General features: G+C 35.0%; 1 long non-coding RNA gene across 1 annotated transcript in view; it reads left to right on the top strand.

Moving 5' to 3' along the window:
• The first annotated feature begins 3,048 nt into the window (after positions 1-3,048).
• Positions 3,049-7,250, top strand: part of LOC310724127 — a 35,247-nt gene continuing 31,045 nt past the window's right edge. Inside the window, exon 1 of the long non-coding RNA XR_014532964.1 lies at positions 3,049-3,120. This is a non-coding gene — a long non-coding RNA (uncharacterized lncRNA). The remainder of the gene's footprint in view (positions 3,121-7,250) is intronic.

Genomic DNA, 7,250 nt, shown 5'->3' with positions numbered 1-7,250 from the left:
CAGGACCCTTGTTTACAATATACAGTACATAATATCCTTGAAACACATAATGTTTTAATATTTTAACACATATATTTTTATATCCAGATTTACATCCATATTTATGTATAGCTGCTTAGTGAATATTTTATATTACTGAATGCATATTGGGAAATTATGGAATACAGGTTGTGTAATGAAAGCCATTTTAATAACCTTAAACAATTAAATATCTATCTATCTATCTATCTATCTATCTGTCTGTCTGTCTGTCTGTCTGTCTGTCTGTCTGTCTGTCCGTCCGTCCGTCCGTCCGTCCGTCCGTCCGTCCGTCCGTCCGTCCATCCATCCATCAATCCCCTAATTTATTAGCCTATATAAATACTATAAGCATAATTTATTGAACACGTATAATGCTGACAGTAACCACCAATGGATGTTTGTCTGTTTTGCAATCAAGATTTGCATTTCAATTTCATCAAATCACAATTCCCAGTGAAATATGTTTTGTTGAACACTTAAGGACAGCAATCAACCTCTGTAAATAAACAACTGTATCTGTTGGGATTAAAGTTGATAAATGTGAGTTGAATCTGAAATTCAAATCGAATTCACTCCAATGTACAAACACACCCATGTGGCATCCATGTGTGTGATTCCTATTGCAGTTGAATTTGAGTTTTCGGCTGCAATGCATAACCGATTCTCTCAAACCACAAGATGGAGCCTTTGTTCTTTAGATGTGAGGCAACAGGAGCAACATCCAGGTGTTTAATACTGCAAAACTGCTCGGTGTGTGTGTGTGTGTGTGTGTGTGCACTGATTCGAGACATTCAAATCAGACACACAAGTACAGCTTAGAGATATAGACAGTAAAAAGAACCCTGAGAAACAGATCGTATAAGAATCTGTATGTAATGCACCTTATAATCTCTGTACAGTTGTATCTACTTGTATTCATTTTTTATATAAAATTTGTTTTACAATTAACTCATGTAATTGTTTTAATTGCCTCACTTGCCACACATGTTTTCAGTCTTCTAGGTGAATTGAAATCCTACAGATGTGGGCTTCCCCTAGATGTCCGAAAATCTTTAAGCGACGGTTGAAGACCTACCTTTTCCTGAAACACTTAAATTTATACTTTCGAAGTTTGCTGTGTAAAAATCATGAGTTGTAGTCTGATTTAGATTTATTGTAGATTTGTAGATCTATTCATTGCTAGAGACTCAAAGCACTTTTTTACGTTAATTGATAAATTGAAGCAGAAACATGTCCAGAGTTCATATAAAAGTGTGATCTCTTTGACTTTGATCATAGTATGGTTGTTGGAAGAAGGCAGGCTGGTTCGACTTTTTGTTTTTTAATGCTGACCTCACATAGCAGTCTCTAGAGTCTGAACAGAATATCTGTTGATAAAATGTGGTCTTTCACTTCTATAGCTCATCCACCTCAAGATTAGGTGTGTTGTGCATCCTGAGATGTTTCTCTGCTCACCATTGCTGTAAACAGTACTTGTTTTACAGCTATAGACTTCCTGTCAACTAAAACATGTCTGGACATTCTCCTTTAATTTCTCTGAAACAAATTGTTTCAGCCTTTACTCAGGATTTTTTTTCACCATTCTGTGTAAACTCTAGAAGGAGTTTAGCAGTTTCTGAAATACTCAGACCAGTGCATCTGGTAGCAGAATCCATGCCACAGTTAAAGTCACAATAATTACTTTTTTCTCCGTCTTCTGGTGTTTGTTGTGAACCTTAATTTAAACTTTTGACCTGCATCTGCAAACTTTATTGCATTATTCTGCTGCCACATGATTGGCTGATTAGATACCTGGCTGTTCTTAATAAAGTGGACAGTGAATGTATTGTTCTGACAGATATAAATATATATTTTACATATTTTAATTGCAGTAATTTGTACCATGCACCTTTATTGAAGAAAGTGCTATCTCTTGTTAGCCAGATTACATTAATTGTTCATCAGTAATATAATTTATTCATTCATTTATTAATTGTTATTAGCCACTTCAGCTTATTCAAGGTTCGGGGGATCCAGGGCCTATTTCAGAAACAATTAAATGCACTGAAATAATATTGTTATCTTTACAATACTATAAAATTATCTTTTTTACTGACATATTTTCAGACTCTCAAATATGTTATTTCAGTATAACATTCTAGTTATTTAATCTATTGAAAATGTATACTAAATATATATTCCATATTTTCACTACTTCCAACTATTTTGAAGCTCCCATTGTGCATCAATCATAGTGATTAAACCTGATCTTTACTTATACTCTAGCCCTCATGTGAGTTTGCCAGCCCAATAAATTAAAGTGGGTTGTGTGTCCGATGGCCATGGTAGAGGTTGGCATGGCAGCTATGTTAAATGTCAGTCATTAATGAACGTTGGCTGGGGTATCAGAGTTTGGAATGCTCTGTCAATGGTTCTTCTTATGCCCTCTAGCCTGCCTGGAGCCCCATAGCCACCCTGACTCCAAATGCCCAAGTCCAAAATCCTATTTTCCAATTCATTTTGGCTTCTAATGCATAAGCTTCGATATATCAGACCTGACCCCTGATGGTTATCAACCTGAATCTTAATGCTAACCCGAGTCCTACTGTTCAAGTTTGATTATCTATAAATGACCCACCTTCTTTGCTTTATTTGCCGAACCAATCCTGAAAATCTGGTTCCAAATGTCCGAGTCAACCTGAATTCTAATGTCAGAGATTGACCAATTTATAGTTTTTATTCCAACTAGAGGGCAAATCACCCATCTTACCCACAATGCAATACAACTAACCTGACATCTAAGTATCTATGTATATGTAGAGATAAATCCTACAGTCCAGCTAACGTTGCCTAGGACAAAAAACTAGGCAAGTCAACCTAGTTTGAAATTATATAACCAACCAAAAAGCTAATTGAACTTGATTCTTTATAACCAATTTAAACTCTCTATTGCCCAAGTCAACAAAACTGCTGATTATAATTTTATCATGCCTGCAATATGTCCAAGGTAACATGACCATTATTATCCCATTTCAGCTGACTTTACTTCAGGTTTTCTACATGGATCCAAGATAACCTTGCTCCCACTGTTGGTGGACCAACAAGACCCATTATGCTCAAGTTAGTCTTGTCAAACCAAACAAATGCACAATGCCCAGGTTAACCTGACTATGAATGACCAACCAACCTTAAAGATCAAAGAACAAAACAAATTATATAAATGTATTGTTTTAAAAGTTTTAAGAGCCTAGACAATCTAGCTGCCTTACTGAATGCCCTAGTCACCCAAGCAACTACCGCACAAGCTAACAAAGGCCCAAGCAAAGCTTTTTTTCTAATTTCTTAATATATGCCTAATATTCAACCACCTGACAACTTGTTTCCAAATCTGCATGGATCCAAAATATCAAACTAACTTGGCTTTCTTTGCAGCAGTATCTAAACTCCTAACACTTCATTTCTAATGTTCAAGCCAAACTAAACAAACTCATTCCCAGTGCCCAGCCCAACTTGATTCCTAATGATCAGGTTAACCTGAGTATAAATGTTCAAACCACTTGATATATAGTCAATCAATAGTCAGTCACCATCTTTAAATTCTTGGCTTTACATTTCAGGACATAATAAAAATCATCTGTCCTTATCAGGTATTAAAATGAGGTAAATACTACCTCAGATGACCAACACCAAAAAAAAAAAAAGATGAATGAAAAAAACTAAGCTAACTCCTTTCATAGTATTTAAAAGGCTAAGCAACAGGTGCTGCTAATCAAATGTCCTTGATTAAGTTATCTTCATGTGACCTCCTCTGTAAAATTCAAATTTTTAGCAGTTTGATGGTCTTTGTGTTAACACAATGCCAAGAAGGATAAATATCAGCAATGATCTTAGAGAAGCAACTGTTGCTACTAATCAAAATGGAAAGGGTTATAAGGCCATTTTCAAACAATTTAAAGCTCATCATTTTACAGGGATTCGAAACAGTTGACAATCTTCCCAGGAGTGGACGTCCCAGCAAATTCACCCCAAGGTCACATCATGCAATACTTATTAAAATTGTAAAAAGAGCCAAGAGTTACCTATTAGACACTACAGGCCTCAGTTAGCATATTAAAAGAGAAAGTTAAGGTTTGTTTGAAAGGGGGCTGCCAAGAGAATGCCTCACAAGACATCTGGAACAAGGTCCTTAGGACAGAAAAGCCCAAAGTGGAGATGTTTGGCCATAATACACAGCATATTAGCACAAACGCCTCATAACAATTGTCAAATATATAAAAGTATTCTACAGTCAAACAGCTCATGCAACAGGACAGTGATTCCAAGCAAACCTGCACATTTTCAATAGAATGAATGAAAAAGAACAGAGTCAATGTGTTGCAATGGCCAGACCTAGGTAACTAGGATTATAAATATCTGAATAAAAAGCTATAAAGGCTTGATTAGTATTTCCCACCACGAATCCAACTAATGTTATGCTTTAATCATATTACACTGCAACTGATCCTGAGGAGAAAAAAAATGTCATCTGAGGTATTTTTCTCATCTGAGGTATCAATCAATGCAGGAAGACATGTCAGTTTTGAAGAACTTGACTCCCTTTGTTAAATTTCTATTGGCAAACATGCCTCTTATTATCGTACACCAGCAGTGGAGATGAGCCCGCATTGTGTCTAAATTAACTTTTTCTATTTGCCAGTAAATGAAATCAATTCCTTCCTTTATGCTACTTTTTCATATGCCTTTTGTCTTGTTGCGGAATCTTTTCTCCCTCTCTCCCTCATTCATCTGTTTTGCCCTTTCCTTGATCTGATAGCATTAAACATATAATTAAGTCATAAAGGAAGGTGCTGATGAGCGTCGCAGATGGTAATTGCGTCCTACATTTGAATGAAATGATATGCATTGCCACAATTTACAGCCTGCTGCTCATATTTTATTCAGCAACCTTTTATCTCTCTTCCCTCCAAATTATTCTGCAATAAATTTAGACATCTTATCAATAGCAGGAGTGATAGTGGCAGGAACCTGGTAAAGGGAGGGTGAGAGAGTCAGCAAGAGAAAAAAAAAAAGGTGGGGGGGGGCAAAAGAAAGAAAGGAAAATCTGAGTTGTAGCTGGCTGTGTTGTTTTAAAATCATTCTCCATAATAAAAGACTATCAGGTTGGGAGGACAGAGGTAGTGGTGGATAGGTTTTGTGGGTAATTTGCTTTGGTGACAACTCAGATTTCCAGGTGGAAAAACATAGGGGAAGTTTTTATTAGACCGAATAATAATTTTGTTTTAGAACTTGTGTTGCATACCAATGCAAATAGTATAAGGGTTCAGCTAATTGGTCAAGTGGTCAAACAGACATTACAAACGATGTCTAACTCATAATTAATTGTTTTATCAAAGTGCATACAAACACTAGATTATTTGAGCAAAAAATAAATGTTTTTTTTTTTTTACTGTAAAGTAATTGTAGAGGAATATTACATCCTTTGTATCTTTGAACGAACGAGACATTAGATTTAAGGCCCAATGTGCATTTAATAAACGGTATAAAATGTCCAACACACAGATTAATTTCCCTTTAATTACGTCTATCATAGAATGTCATCACAGTCTATTATACTACAATTTCACAAAGATTTTATTAGGATCTCATACAGTGTGACTAATCATAAATTATTTAAAGAATAAGTGTAAATTGTAATCATATTACACATTACTTGATATAGAATTAACATATACTATATTATTTTATGTACATTTAAAGCATTTTTAAAAGGTGGATTAAACAATTTGAGTTAGTTGTGCACTTCTCTATTAAAAGAAATACAGATGATATTGATATTTTGTAGGAATTCTCTTACCTTAGACTGTATAGAGTACATTTGAGTGATTTTCTTTACAGATCTTTCTAGGTTTAGTAGAGTTTGATCCATTTGCTTAACCAAATGGATTCCCCATGCCTCAAACTAAACCTGTTTCTAACCTGTTGCACTAATACAGTGGTACCTCTGAATATGACTACGAATCGAAAATCATAAAAATTTTCATTTCGGTTTACACATAAAAATTCAGAATACGAATCATCCGAATCTCACAGGCTAAAAATGGAACGCTCCCAGGCCTCTCAGGCCTCAGTTTGCGTCTTTAAATCATAGTTAGTGCACTGTCTTAGCGCTGTTTTTATTGCTGTGTCTTTGTTTTCGTTAATATTTACTTCAGTTTTAGTCATACTTCAGTGCTATTTTAATTGAAAAATTTTTTTTTTAAGTTGAAAAAGGCAAAAGTAGTGAAAGCAGTGAAACGAAGCAAAGTGTATAAAAAAACCCCCCAAAAATAAGTGATAACAGTGATTTGGGTGACAGTCTGCCCGATAAATATAGTGGAAGGATATTCGTCTCCTTCCAAACAATAATTCTCCCTCCTTCTCCTCCGAACGTCATCTCCATCATTCCAGCATTCACTCTTCTCAAAGGTATAGTACCCAGTAAAGATACTGTTTTCCTCTTTTAGATGTTAACGCACCTTTATTAAATGGTAAATACTAAATAATATTAGTGCATAATGGTTGTATTTTTATTTTAATGTTTGGAGTCGTTCGGAATGAATTATCCCAATTTTCATTATATCTTATGGGGAAATTCGTATCAGTATACCAATATTTCAGAGTGCGAATAATTTTCCGGAACGAATCAAATTCGTATTTTGAGGTACCTCTGTTTTCATTATAAACCTCCCACAAATTTCACCAATGCACCACTACAGGCTTTACCTCAAACCAAATGACATGGAGAATGATTAAAGAGTGATTGCAGAACTCTAATGAAACTCTGAGAACTTGGGCTGGAGTTCTTAGCTGTTTTCTTTAAAAAACAAAAAAATAATAAAAAAAACATATATGAGATTTGTAAGATGTTTGATTATACAAAAAGTGAGTACGGAGTGCGGTCAATATTTAAAGTTTCAAAAGGTCCATTAAAAAGGAAGCCAATATATAGCATTAGCAAAATGGCAAAACTAAATGGCATTAGCACAAGCACACAAGACTGTTTGCTTGGCAGCATCATCAAGGGTGAATTATGTACAAAACAAACAGGACTCTCAAATACTTCGTTATATGAGTATGTTAAAAACTCAAACTAAACAACATAGACAATGCTCATTAGTTCAATTAATGCAAATTATATATCCACCTTCTGATAAATACAAACACTGTATCTGTGTCTGAAACCACTCCCTACCTCCTGTATAGTGAACTGA

Source organism: Silurus aristotelis (assembly GCF_946808225.1).
Source record: "Silurus aristotelis genome assembly, chromosome: 3".
NCBI classification, from domain to species: domain Eukaryota; kingdom Metazoa; phylum Chordata; class Actinopteri; order Siluriformes; family Siluridae; genus Silurus; species Silurus aristotelis.
This window is presented reverse-complemented; position numbering and strand designations above follow the sequence as displayed.